Genomic DNA, 10,304 nt, shown 5'->3' on the forward strand with positions numbered 1-10,304 from the left:
GGGATTGTGAGGTGTTTGCCGTCATGGGCCCTGGGTGGGTTTGGGGTCCTGAAGAGGTGTTTGTTGTCATTTGCCCTGGCTGGAGTTGGGGTCCTGAGATGTTTGCTGTCATGGGCTGTGGCTGGGGTCCTGGTGTGTTTTAAAGGAGGAGGAATCTTCTGGTTGTCCATCTGTATTCCTGGACGCGGAGAGGGCTGTTTTATTGCAGATCTTGGTAGATGCATATTCATATAGATAGCATTCTCTGGAAATAAACAAGAAAAAAAAATACTCCAAAGTAATTGTCACACCAACAAATATTCACATCTGATTGACTGTCTTTGCTCAGCAGCCTGCACTGTCAAGAAATGTGTAGATTGGGCGGAAAGGACAAGACACAGCTGAGAAGCTGCAAAGAATGAACCAGTAACCACAGGCAGTGAGACGTTCACCTATCCTCCCCTGCTCTGTCTCAGAGCTTTTAACCACATACCACCTGCTCTCTCATTCAGAATGACTAAGGAAAGACCTCACTTTGTGCAAATTAGCTGCTCTGTAAATGAGTGCACCGGGCTTGCTGTTTTTTCATTTTTTTATCTCTCTGTCTCTCTGTCTCTCTGTCTCTCTGTCCCTGTGTGTGCTATGATACTTATATACACTACCAGTCAAACGTTTTAGAACACCTACTCATTCAAGGGTTTTTCTTTATTTTTACTATTTTCTACATTGTAGAATAATAGTGAAGACATCAACACTATGAAATAACACATGGAATCATGTAGTAACCAAAAAAGTGTTAACCAATCAAAATATATTTTATATTTGCGATTCTTCAAATAGCCACCCTTTGCCTTGATGACAGCTTTGCACTCTCTTGGAATGCATTTGGAATGCATTTCAATTAACAGGTGTGCCTTCTTAAAAGTTAATTTGTGGAATTTCTTTCCTTCTTAATGTGTTTGAGCCAATCAGTTGTGTTGTGACAAGGTAGGGGTGGTATACAGAAGATAGCCCTATTTGGTAAAAGACCAAGTCCATATTATGGCAAGAACAGCTCAAATAAGCAAAGAGAAACGACAGTCCATCATTACTTTAAGACATGAAGGCCAGTCAATACGGAAAATATCCCATCCCATCTGGTTTGGGCTTAGTGGGATTATCATTTGTTTTTCAACAGGACAATGACCCAACACAACTCCAGGCTGTGTAAGGGCTATTTTACCAAGGAGGAGAGTGATGGAGTGCTGCATCAGATGACCTGGCCTCCACAATCCCCCGAACTCAACCAAATTGAGATGGTTTGGGATGAGTCGAACCGCAGAGTGAAGGAAAAACAGCCAAAAAGTGCTCAGCGTATGTCGGAACTCTTTCAAGACTGTTGGAAAAGCATTCCAGGTGAAGTTGGTTGAAAGAATGCCAAGAGTGTGCAAAGCTGTCATCAAGGCAAAGGGTGGCTATTTGAAGAATCTCAAATATAAAATATATTTTGATTTGTTAACACTTTTTTGGTTACTACATGATTCCATGTGTTATTTCATAATGTTGATGTCTTCACTATTATTCTACAATGTAGAAAATTGTAAAAAATAAAGAAAAACCCTTGAGTGAGTATGTGTTCTAAAACTTTTGACTGGTAGTGTATATTATAGAGCTTTCTTTCCTTTTCTTTCATGTGTTGCATATGCTCTGATCATCCTCCCCCTCTACAAACTACTCCTCTCTGCTTCAGGTCACACGATCTGGTTTGAGATTAAGTTCAAAGTACAGTGGGGGAAAAAAGTATTTAGTCAGCCACCAATTGTGCAAGTTCTCCCACTTAAAAAGATGAGAGAGGCCTGTAATTTTCATCATAGGTACACGTCAACTATGACAGACAAAATGAGAAAAAAAAATCCAGAAAATCACATTGTAGGATTTTTTATGAATTTATTTGCAAATTATGGTGGAAAATAAGTATTTGGTCACCTACAAACAAGCAAGATTTCTGGCTCTCACAGACCTGTAACTTATTCTTTAAGAGGCTCCTCTGTCCTCCACTCGTTACCTGTATTAATGGCACCTGTTTGAACTTGTTATCAGTATCTTGTGTGGTCCTCTGTAGCTCAGCTGGTAGAGCACGGCGCTTGTAACGCCAAGGTAGTGGGTTCGATCCCCGGGACCACCCATACACAAAAATGTATGCAGGCATGACTGTAAGTCGCTTTGGATAAAAGCGTCTGCTAAATGGCATATTATTTATATTTTATTATTATAAAAGACACCTGTCCACAACCTCAAACAGTCACACTCCAAACTCCACTATGGCCAAGACCAAAGAGCTGTCAAAGGACACCAGAAACAAAATTGTAGACCTGCACCAGGCTGGGAAGACTGAATCTGCAATAGGTAAGCAGCTTGGTTTGAAGAAATCAACTGTGGGAGCAATTATTAGGAAATGGAAGACATACAAGACCACTGATAATCTCCCTCAATCTGGGGCTCCACGCAAGATCTCACCCCGTGGGGTCAAAATGATCACAAGAACGGTGAGCAAAAATCCCAGAACCACACGGGGGGACCTAGTGAATGACCTGCAGAGAGCTGGGACCAAAGTAACAAAGCCTACCATCAGTAACACACTACGCCGCCAGGGACTCAAATCCTGCAGTGGCAGACGTGTCCCCCTGCTTAAGCCAGTACATGTCCAGGCCCGTCTGAAGTTTGCTAGAGTGCATTTGGATGATCCAGAAGAGGATTGGGAGAATGTCATATGGTCAGATGAAACCAAAATATAACTTTTTGGTAAAAACTCAACTCGTCGTGTTTGGAGGACAAAGAATGCTGAGTTGCATCCAAAGAACACCATACCTACTGTGAAGCATGGGGGTGGAAACATCATGCTTTGGGGCTGTTTTTCTGCAAAGGGACCAGGACGACTGATCCGTGTAAAGGAAAGAATGAATGGGGCCATGTATCGTGAGATTTTGAGTGAAAACCTCCTTCCATCAGCAAGGGCATTGAAGATGAAACGTGGCTGGGTCTTTCAGCATGACAATGATCCCAAACACACCGCCCGGGCAACGAAGGGGTGGCTTCGTAAGAAGCATTTCAAGGTCCTGGAGTGGCCTAGCCAGTCTCCAGATCTCAACCCCATAGAAAATCTTTGGAGGGTGTTGAAAGTCCGTGTTGCCCAGCGACAGCCCCAAAACATCACTGCTCTAGAGGAGATCTGCATGGAGGAATGGGCCAATATACCAGCAACAGTGTGTGAAAACCTTGTGAAGACTTACAGAAAATGTTTGACCTGTGTCATTGCCAACAAAGGGTATATAACAAAGTATTGAGAAACTTTTGTTATTGACCAAATACTTATTTTCCACCATAATTTGCAAATAAATTCATTAAAAATCCTACAATGTGATTTACTGGATTTTTTTTTCTCATTTTGTCTGTCATAGTTGACGTGTACCTATGATGAAAATTGCAGGCCTCTCATCTTTTTAAGTGGGAGAACTTGCACAATTGGTGGCTGACTAAATACTTTTTTCCCCCACTGTATGTATACCAGGTAAATACATTTTTGGAACAAAAACCGTCTTGTACCTCTGCTCTTGCATCCCCTTCGTTGTAGTAAGATCCAGATGACCACTAGAAGTGTGACAAGTATGGCACTCGCTGCTCCCACTGCTACCCACAGCCTCCAGTCTACAAGCAGACCCCCATTGGAAGGGTGAGACAGAGTTACTGGTTGGAGGGAGAGGAGGGTAAACAGCAGTTATTTCATTCGACATCTTCATTCAACACTAGTGGTGCGCAGGTCACATAATTAGTTAAATAAAGTCCACCTTTGTGCAATCTAAGTGTCACATGACCAATTTGTAAGTCGCTCCGGATAAGAGCATCTGCTAAATGATGTAAATGTAAATGTAAATCTGTCACATGATCTCAGTATATATACACCCCAGGCCCCAGAGTCTGCAACACCACTGAAGACCAAGGAGCTGTCCAAACAGGTCAGGGACAAAGTTGTGGAGAAGTACAGATCAGGGTTGGGTTATAAAAAAATATCAGAAACTTCCCACGGAGCACCATTAAATCCATTATAAAAAAAATGGAAAGAATATGGCACCATAATAAACCTGCCAAGAGGCCGCCCACCAAAACTCACGGACCAGGCAAAGAGGGCATTAATCAGAGAGGCAACAAAGACACCAAAGATAACCCTGAAGGAGCTGCAAAGCTCCACAGCAGAGATTTGAATATCTGTCCATAGGACCACTTTAATTCGTACACTCCATAGAGCTGGGCTTTACGGAAGAGTGGCCAGAAAAAAAGCCATTGCTTAAAGAAAAAAATAAGTTTGGTGTTTGCCAAAAGGCATATGGAAGACTCCCCAAACATATGGAAGAAGGTACTCTGGTCAGATGAGACTAAAATTGAGCTTTTTGTCCATCAAGGAAAACGCTATGTCTGGCGCAAACCCAACACCTCTCATCACCCCGAGAACACCATCTCCACAGTGAAGCATGGTGGTGGCAGCATCATGCTGTGGGGATGTTGTTCATCGGCAGGGACTGGGAAACTGGTCAGAATTGAAGGAATGATGGATGGCGCTAAATACAGGGAAATTCTTGAGGGAAACGTGTTTCAGTCATCCAGAGATTTGAGACTGGGAGGGAGGTTCACCTTCCAGCAGGACAATGACCCTAAGCATACTGCTAAAGCAACACTCAAGTGGTTTAAGGGGAAACATTTAACTGTCTGGGAATGGCCTAGTCAAAGCCCAGACCTCAATCCAATTGAGAATCTGTGGTATGACTTAAAAATTGCTGTACACCAGCGGAACCCATCCAACTTGAAGGAGCCGGAGCAGTTTTGCCTTGAAGAATGGACAAAAATCCCAGTGGCTAGATGTGCCAAGCTTATAGAGACATACCCTAAGAGACTTGCAGCTGTAATTGCTGCAAAAGGTGGCTCTACAAAGTATTGACTTTGGGGGGGTGAATAGTTATGCACGCTCAAGTTTTCAGTTTTTTTGTCTTATTTCTTGTTTGTTTCACAAAAAAAATATGATTTTGCATCTTCAAAGTGGTAAGCATGTTGTGTAAATCAAATGATACAAACCCCCAAAAAAGCCATTTTAATTCCAGGTTGTAAGGCAACAAAATTGAAAAAATGCAAGCCACTGTATGCAGCTACGCTCCCCATCCAACCTGACAGAGCTTGAGAGGATCTGCAGAGAAGAATGGGAGAAACTCCCCAAATACAGGTGAACCAACCTTGTAGCGTCATACCCAATAAGACTTGAGGCTGTACTCTCTGCCAAAGGTGCTTCAACAAAGTATTGAGTAAAAGGTCTGAATACTTATGTAAATGTGATATTTCCTTGTTTAAAAAAAACAAAATTTGCTAACATTTCTAAAAACCTGTTTTTGCTTTGTCATTATGTGGTACTGTGTGTAGATTGATGAGGGGAAAACTATTTTATCAATTTTAGAACAAGGCTGTAACGTAACAAAATGTGGAAAAAGTCAATGGGTCTGAATACTTTCCGAATGCACTGTATAATTAGATACATACAGCTTCTCTTCTGTCATTATATGCTGCCCTAGAAGACTAAAATAAACCCTTGCTCACCAGAATAATGTAATAAATAGATAGAATGAGTGCTTCAATCTAGTCAATCTGGTCTCAGAACATTTAATATTATTTTGTATGTAAATCCGAGACACTCCATTTAGTAGGATATGTTACGTTTCTTATGATATGTATTAATTTGGGGATGTCCATTACCCATTTCATATGATATATTACGAATTACAATTCATATTATATGTTAGGAATTTGCAAAATGTACAATATGTTAGGAATTTGCAAAACGTAGTATATGTTACGATTTGCAAAACATATTATATGTTACAAATTCTAGCTAGGTGGCTAACGTTAGCTAGCTGGCTAACGTTAGCAAGTCTAGGGGTTAGGGGTTAGGGTTAAGGTTAGGGTTAAGTTTAGTAGTTAGGTTCATTGGTTATGGTTATGGTTAGGGTTAGGGGAAGGGTTAGCTTAAATAGTTAATGTTAGGGTTAGGGGAAGGTTGAGCTAAAACGGTTAGGGTTAGGGGAAGTGTTAGCTAACATACTAAGTAGTTGCAAAGTAGCAAAAAAGTAGAAGGTAGTTGAAAAATTGATAATTAGGTAAAATGCTAAAGTTTTCCGTGATAAGATTCGAACTCACAACCTTTTGTATAACGCAAACGTCTAGCAACTCAAAGGTTCCGAGTTTGAATCTCATCACGGACATCTTTAGCATTTTAGCTAATTAGCAACTTTTCAACTACTTACTACTTTTTTTCTACTTTACAACTACTTAGCATGTTAGCTAACCCTTCCCCTAACCCTAACCTTAACCCTTTTAGCTAACCCTTCCCCACCCAACTTTCGTTTTTGCCTTAAGTAACCATATGTCTTATGTAACCATACCAAACGTAACATTTCCTACTAATTTGAGTGTCCCGGATATACGTTTATTATGTTATGTCTAGTCTATGAGACCAGGTTGATCTAGTTGACATCAGCAAAGTTCTCTGTGATCTCTGCTTCTTTCAAGGAACAAAGATGGTTAGGGACCAGGGAGAAAATGCAATAACAAAAAAACAAAAGAACAGACAGTCTTGTGACTATCGAATTTGTATAGCTCCTCACAACCATCACACAATCATCACATAACATGCTATTATCCTCTTTTACCACTTCACCAAATCTTTCCCAAACATTTATTTTCTGTCCCTCCCTTCTCTTTACTTTAAATTCTCAATTTCGCAGCTTTTCTCTTATTGAATTAAACTCCGACATTAAACTCATGCATTTGGCAATTGGCATGTAGGCTATTTGGCGCCCATACAGTTAGGCCTTAAAGCTTAGGCTTATGCACTAATGCCAGATAGCCTAAGATAATGAAAGAAAAGCCTCAATGTAACCTATAGATATAAATTGGACAAGAATTATACATTTATGGATTTTGTAAGGTATTGTTTTCTCTTTATTCAACCCGCCCAATATTTCATTACCCTAAATCCACCCGTGGGGACTGCAGGTTATGAGTCAACCAACGCATCACTCACTACCACACACATACATACATACATACATACACATACATACACATACACACACACACACACACACACACACACACACACACACACACACACACACACACACACACACACACACACACACACACACACACACACACACACACACATATATTCACACAGTGAAAACGCCTATGGTTTGTTGGAGGATTTACCTGTCATCAATGTAGTATAAGTGGTACTTTCTACCTGGCTGTCCGCTGCAATAGAAAGACCATAATGAGGTTTTTAGAATATTTACAGTATACCATTCAGTAACAATAGTAGTGCTGCCACTGATGCTACTGTTGTAAGACTCATCATCATAACATTTCTAAACATTTCACAGAGACTCTGATGAATTAGATAAAAAAGGATTCCCTTTTGTACTTACTTATATTAACATGAGTTCCATTGCTACATGCTTGTTGAAGGGCGGGAATCTCTACTGTGACACGGCAAAAGTACCATCCACTGTTATTGTGTGTAACATCTTTAAGAATGAATCTGGACCAACTCTTTCCAGGTTCTTTAGATACATGACCCCCAGCATCAGGCTTCACAGTTTTGTCAGCCGAATGGGTGCTGATGTTCAGTTTTATATCAGAGCTGCAGCTTGAGTGGCCAGTTCGGCTGAAATACCAGTTCACCTTGACACGAGTTTGGGGCTTAAAACTGCAGTTCAGGGCAAGAGAGGAACCAAGATGAACTTCCACAGTCCTTGGTGGCTGATCCAGGATCATAGTGCTCAGACCAGGCTTCACCAACATTCCTGTCGCAAGAGAATGCACACAATTGAGAGTTTAGTTGTTGGATTATTTAGAAGCAAACAAGAGATTGTGTGAGTACAGATCAGGGAAAGAGCAGAGGAAAATCAAGGAGCTATGAATATAATTGCAAAAAGCAAATGCAAATGTTTGTATGACCATATATTGTCAAATTTAAACCATGTATTGAAGAGTTGAAGAGCAAGGAATAGTAATCCCACCTATAAGAAACAGCAAGAGGGTCCCTTTTCTCCAGATGTCCATTTTATGGCTCAATGGTGGGCTTCTCAGTGTGTCCCTACATGTCATAGCTACAGTACCTTCCTGAGTGAGATGAGGAAGGACTCTCTATGTGTGGGTGGAAGGAAGTGCTTAAAATTTCGGTATACTGAAAGCAGTCATGGGGTGAGGGGTGGTGGGGGATGCACATATAACTACAAAGACTGGTAGACTACATTAAAAACAACTATTGCTGAGTTACTAAGCTCTACACACATAGTTGTCCTGCAGTCACAGGTGTCCTCAAACGTTAGTACTGTAGGTGTGCACTGTGCAATTTAAGGGGCATATGCGATCTATGACTAAGTCTGTGTGGTCAGAGAAACTGTACGTGCTTCCGAGAGTTTGTGGGTTTTGGTCCATACGTGTCAACTCACTTCGCCACTACAATCAACGTTAGAATATCCATGTGATTTCCCATCCCAAAACAATACTAAGATCAAATAGCCATGCAAAGTTTATGATTTACATAGGGTTTATCAGCTTGAAGTGTCATGAAAAATTAAGTAAGAAGATGAACCCACACAGAATATGTACAGTCGTGGTCAAAAGTTTGGAGAATGACACAAATACTAATTTTCACAAAGTCTGCTGCCTCAGTTTTGATGATGGCAATTTGCATATACTCCAGAATGTCATGAAGAGTGATCAGATGAATTGCAATTAATTGCAAAGTCCCTCTTTGCCATGAAAATGAACTTAATTCCAAAAAAACATTTCCACTGCATTTCAGCCCTGCCACAAAAGGACCAGCTGCCATCATGTCAGTGATTCTCTCGTTAACACAGGTGAGAGTGTCACTCTCTGGAGATCACTCTGTCATGCTGATTGAGTTAGAATAACAGAATGGAAGCTTTAAAAGGAGGTTGGTTCTTGAAATCATTGTTCTTCCTCTGTTAACCATGGTTACCTGCAAGGAAACACGTGCCGTCATCATTGCTTTGCACAAAAAGGGCTTCACAGGCAAGGATATTGCTGCTAGTAAGATTGCACCTAAATCAACCATTTATCGGATCATCAAGAACTTGAAGGAGAGAGGTTCAATTGTTGTGAAGTAGGCGTCAGGGCGCCCAAGAAAGTCCAGCAAGCGCCAGGACCGTCACCTAAAGTTGATTCAGCTGCGGGATAGGGGCACCACCAGTGCAGAGCTTGCTCAGGAATGGCAGCAGGCAGGTGTGAGTGCATCTGCACGCACAGTGAGGTGAAGACTTTTGGAGGATGGCCTGGTGTCAAGAAGGGCAGCAAAGAAGCCACTTCACTCCAGGAAAAACACCAGGGACAGACTGATATTCTGCAAAAGGTACAGGGATTGGACTGCTGAGGACTGGGGTAAAGTCATTTTCTCTGATGAATCCCCTTTCCGATTGTTTGGGGCATCCGGAAAACACCTTGTCCGGAGAAGACAAGGTGAGCGCTACCATCAGTCCTGTGTCATGCCAACAGTAAAGCATCCTGAGACCATTAATGTGTGGGGTTGCTTCTCAGCCAAGGGAGTGGGCTCACTCACAATTTTGCCTAAGAACACAGCCATGAATAAATAAATAAATAGTCCCGTGTAGCTCAGTTGGTAGAGCATGGCGCTTGCAACGCCAGGGTTGTGCGTTCGATTCCCACGGGGGGGCAGTATGAAAATGTATGCAGAGCGTCTGCTAAATGACGTAAATGTACCAACACATCCTCCGAGAGCAACTTCTCCCAAGAACAGTTTGGTGACGACCAATGCCTTTTCCAGCATGATGGAGCACCTTGCCATAAGGCAAAAGTGATAACTAAGTGGCTCGGGGAACAAAACATCGACATTTTGGGTCCATGGCCAGGGAAACTCCCCTGACCTTAATCCCATTGAGAACTTGTGGTCGATCCTCAAGAGGCGGGTGGACAAACAAAAACCCAGAAATTCTGACAAACTCCAAGCATTTATTATGCAAGAATGGGCTGCCATCAGTCAGGATGTGGCCCAGAAGTTAATTGACAGCATGCCAGGGCGGATTGCAGAAGTCTTGAAAAAGAAGGGTCAACACTGCAAATATTGACTCTTTGCATAAACTTAATGTAATTGTCAATAAAAGCCTTTGACACTTATGGAATGCTTGTAATTATACTTTAGTATACCATAGTAACATCTGACAAAAATATCTCATAACACTGAAGCAGCGAACTTTGTGAAG

The sequence above is a fragment of the Coregonus lavaretus genome (assembly GCF_964263955.1).
Source record: "Coregonus lavaretus genome assembly, chromosome: 6".
Taxonomy (NCBI): domain Eukaryota; kingdom Metazoa; phylum Chordata; class Actinopteri; order Salmoniformes; family Salmonidae; genus Coregonus; species Coregonus lavaretus.